Here is a 5,000-nt window from a genome sequence, read left to right as displayed (position 1 = left end):
GTTTCAAAATCAGACACAGAAGGATTGTACTTAGAGCAGGGGGGGGAAAAAAGGTCCAGAGAGTGTTCACAAATTATGTTTACAATTTGAAAAAAAATTCAGGAGAAAAAAAGAAGGGGGGTAACTCTGTAGTTTGCATGCAACCAATGAAAGGAACCCACATGGAAGTGTTCTGATGTCTCCAATAAAGCTTGGTTTTGTCTTTTGCTTGTTTCAGTCATTAGACTGTGGCCATGCTGGAGCACTGCCTTGACGAATGTTAAGTCAAACGCGTCAACATTAGCACTTAAATTTCTAAACCTGGTACTTATTCTATTGGTCTCTATTGCCGAACTGCTAAGTTATGGTAATGTAAGCACACCAACACCAGTTATCAAGCTGTGGTGGGGAACAAACCCAGACACAAAGACATACACACACATATATATATAAGATAGGCTTTCAGTTTCCGCTTACCAAATCCACTCACAAGGCTTTGGTCGGCCCGAGGCTATAGTAGAAGACACTTGCCCAAGGTAAGAAGACACTTCTTGCCACACAACTATCCCTGCAAAAACCTATAACCAAGAATGAAACCATTAGGCTATAGGCTGGTCCCCTTATCTTGCATTCAGCTAGCACATTAGAGTGAATATAAAGAACGCTGGCACCACTTAGAACATTATATCCCTCTTATATACACACACACACACACACACACACATACATATAGTCCAACCCATGCCAGCATGGAAAACAGATGTTAAATGATGATGAAGATAATTTTAAATCGTACATAATTAAAGTTTTGGAGTGTGTGCATGGGTGTGTGTGTGTAGAAGGTGGGAGTGCACGGCTAGATAATTAACAGCAGTAATAAATATGTGAAGACATTAATACCATATGGCTCTATACCTTTGGATTAAAAGTTCAGGTGTCACAGCTCAGTTGGATCGTGTCAGGAGAAACATGACTAAAAGACACGCACACGCATGCACGCACACATATTACATATTACGAGTGAAAAAGGACGTGTATAAAGGGTGAAAGGGAGAGTGTTAAGGGAGAGATATAGAAAGTACGTTGGGTTAGGGTGAAGGAGTTACCAAATATCAGAACTTAAGGGATTATATATCACTAGATTTCTACCAAATATGGCCAGGCTCCATACATAACAAGATTTATGGCAGCCTGCAAGATTAGCTTTAAAGGCTGTAAACACTCTTTTCAAAAGTAAAAAGAATAAAAATAAATAAATAAAATACAACAAACAACAAAAAATAAATATAATAATGATATAGAATGAAATAAGGTACAAGTCCTTACAAATTGGTTATTTTGGCGCCGCAATAATATCTTTAACTTTGGGGCCAGTTCTAACATTACCGTATTCTGTGTTGGTTTAAAGAACACCAGGGTATAAGGAATTTCTGCTAGCAGACTGTGACATTGGTGCAGACATTTTTTTTGTTATCTCATTATGGATATAATTTCAAAAAGCTTTAAAGTTATTTTCGTTTCCCTGCCTGATACATATATGTAACCTACACTTAACTGTATGTTCTTTATGCAGAATGCATCCCTGCTAAATTATCCAGTATCAATATTTCAAATAATGTTCATACACATTACACATACAGTCAGTCACTCACTGTAAAATCTGGTTGTTACATAACAAACAGTGTCTGGTAGTTATGTATTAAACTGTATGTATTAGGCTTAGTCTGGTAGTTAGATATTAGTGTGTACCTCGCTGAAGAATTCTAATAAGACTGAAACATGTTCAGAGTTATATCCCGTCCCTATTAAACATATCCTCCTTTATATGTCTTGTTCTCTCTCTCTCGACCTACTTGCTAAGAGTTATAATTACTGCTAATTATTTTTCTTGCCATTACATGGGTAATTTCAATCAGTTAATAAGTAAATATTATATTTGGCTCATTACATTATAGAAGCACAGGTGTAGCCGTGTGATTAAGAAGCTTGCTTCCAAGCCACATGTTCTTGGGTTCAGTTCTACTTCATGGCATCTTGGGCCAGTGTTTTCCACTATAGCCCTGGGCTGACTAAAAGCCTCGATAGAATTTGGTAGACGGAAACTGAAAGAAGCACTTTGAAAATATATTTACATGGGTTTGTATGTAACTTTGTCTTGACATCATGTGATGGTTGTAAATGAGCATCCCTGTTATACAAGCAGTGTTGTTAATTTTCAGTCTTTCATGGAAAACATGTCTGACCACGGGGAATTAAAACCTTACCAGGGAAACAGTCACAGGCTCGAGAACATATATGGAAATAGATGAGGATTGGCAACAGGAAGAGTATCCAGCTATGAAAAAATAGATCAGCCCCAACATATTCTGTACCGACCCATGCAAGCATGGAAAAGCAGAAGCTAAATGATGATGATGATGATGATGATGACAATGATGAAATTAAACTGTATGGTAGAAATTGTTTGTTTTTCAAACAGCAACAAAGAGTAAGATTAAAGAGTGTGTGTGTGTGTGTGTGTGTGTGTGTGTGTGTGTGTATGGTTGGAGCACCATCCTAGAAGCATGAACAATAATTCAGTATTGTCTATAAAATAGCTGCCAGTACCACTTAGAATATTATATCTTTCTGATGATATACATCAGAGAACTTATATACATCAGAACTGATATATATCAGAGAACTTTTATCTTATTTATTTCATTTTGCTTTTATTTTATTGTCGAAGAGAATAATAAAAGGAATTACAAATCAGCAGAGTTCAACAAATTTAGTCTAAGATAATGGTATTCAAGTGGTGCTTACCATTCCACTCCTGAAAATAGCAGTAATTATATGCAGATAAAAAAAAAAATAGTTAATTTGAATAACGGTTTAGAGAAAGATGTGATGATTATCTTTCCTATGAAGAGAAATATTAGACATTGCTCTGAGTGAAGCTGGATTATTTGAAATATCGCTTCCTAATTGTGTTAATAATTAAAATAGAAAGATGATTGGCCAATCTGATGGATAGGATTGGGGGCAGGAAGGAAGCTATTTCGTTATCTTTTTATCGTTTGCTTGTTTCAATCATTGGATGGCAGCCATGCTGGGGCACCGCCTCGAAGGGTTTAATACAACAGATGGAGCCCAGTCTGTGTTTTTTTTTTTTTTTTTTTTCTATTCAGTCTGTTACTTATTCTATTGGTCTCTTTCACTGAACTGTTTAAGTTATTGGGACAAAAACAAACCAACACCTGTCGTCAAGTGGTGGTGGCGGCGGTGGTGGTGAAACAAACACAATGACACACATGTACATGTATATATATGTGTATGCCCTCTTGTCATCCGTTAATTTTATTTGTTTATCTAAACTGATTATTTAAATTGACTATATATATACACACACACACACACACACACACACACACACACACACATATACAGACGACAGGCTCCCTCCTACACAATTTCTGTCTACCAATATCAATGTGAAACAATAAGTAGGCATCAACATGTTAAACAGATTTTAAAGAGTCACCAACCATAACAGAGAGCTGGATGGCATGAACAAAGATAATTTAGAGCTTATTTTATATAGAAATTACAGAAATGTACTTGCATAGCAAGTGACCTGATCTGAGATTGTGTGCTGGAACGAAAACAATTGCAGTGTGGAAGGTGTTTATAAACCATTTAAAAACACACAAAAATCGTTTAGATTCACTTCACGAAATTTTGTCAGTGAACAGGTCGCGGTTTCAAAGTGACGAAAATATTTTGGCAAATTAAATTTAAATGTTGAAGTGAATCTAACGGTTTTTGTGTGTTTCTTAAATGGCTTATAAACACCCTCCATGCTGCATTTGTTTATATAGAAAAATTTTCATGATAACAACAATGAAAATGATGACGATGATGATGACAATGATAATGACAATGATGAAGTTGATGAGGATGATGATAACGACAATGGTGAAGTTAATGATGACAACATCAATGATGACAACAAGGAGGTTGATGAGAATGTTGAGGATAATGAGCAGAACCATTAAGATGATAATGGCAATGACGAAGAAGATGATGACAACAATGATGAAGATGATGATGATGACAACAGTGATGATGATGATGTTGTTGGCACTCCGTCGCTTACGACATCGAGGGTTCCAGTTGATCCGATCAACGGAACAGCCTGCTCGTGAAATTAACGTGCAAGTGGCTGAGCACTCCACAGACACGTGTACCCTTAACGTAGTTCTCGGGGATATTCAGCGTGACACAGAGTGTGACAAGGCTGACCCTTTGAATTATAGGCACAACAGAAACAGGAAGAAAGAGTGAGAGAAAGTTGTGGTGGAAGAGTACAGCAGGGTTGGCCACCATCCCTTGCCAGAGACTCGTGGAGCTTTAGGTGTTTACGCTCAATAAACACTCACAACACTCGGTCTGGGAATCGAAACCGAGATTCTATGACCGCGAATCTGCTGCCCTAACCACTGGGCCATTGCGCCTCCACTAATAATGATGTATACTAATGCAAATTAACAACACCTTGTCAGCATCAATATCAGAAATAAAACAAGGCTAGGTATGGTTTATGCAAAAGACAATACATTTCACTAAAATTTCTTTATTCCTCGAAAAGAGACCAAGTCTGGGCAGGAAACATCGAATGGTGTTGCAGGGAATTTTTCAAATGAAACACCAAAGATCAAATACCTTATTAGCATAGTATTTCCATTTAATGGCGCTAGACATGAAAAGCTTACCATTCCACTTGAAATGAAGAAGTGAAGCAAAGCCATTAAAATACTCGCTCGTGGCAGCATACCAAAGAAATGGTATGAAAAGGCACAGCAATAATGTGACAGAAAAACCAACAAGACAAACAACAAAATGAGTTTGATCTCCAACAAGTTTTTCAAACAGAAATGGCTTTTATCAAGTATGGAATCAGACATGTAAATGGTGCTAAGTACCGAATAAAGAAACTGATACAGAAGTTAGCGGTGCGTGGCCGGAATTTGGTCGGGAGG

The 5,000-nt window shown here is 37.2% G+C and overlaps 1 protein-coding gene across 44 annotated transcripts in view; it reads right to left on the bottom strand.

The window, feature by feature from the left end:
* Nucleotides 1-5,000, bottom strand: part of LOC106883233 (ras GTPase-activating protein nGAP) — a 567,079-nt gene that overhangs the window by 65,210 nt on the left and 496,869 nt on the right. The gene's annotated exons all lie outside the window — the stretch shown is intronic.

This window comes from Octopus bimaculoides, chromosome 21 (assembly GCF_046866305.1).
Source record: "Octopus bimaculoides isolate indiv1 chromosome 21, ASM4686630v1, whole genome shotgun sequence".
Lineage (NCBI taxonomy): Eukaryota > Metazoa > Mollusca > Cephalopoda > Octopoda > Octopodidae > Octopus > Octopus bimaculoides.
Note: the sequence above shows the minus strand (reverse complement) of the source record. Positions and strands in the feature narration are given on the sequence as shown.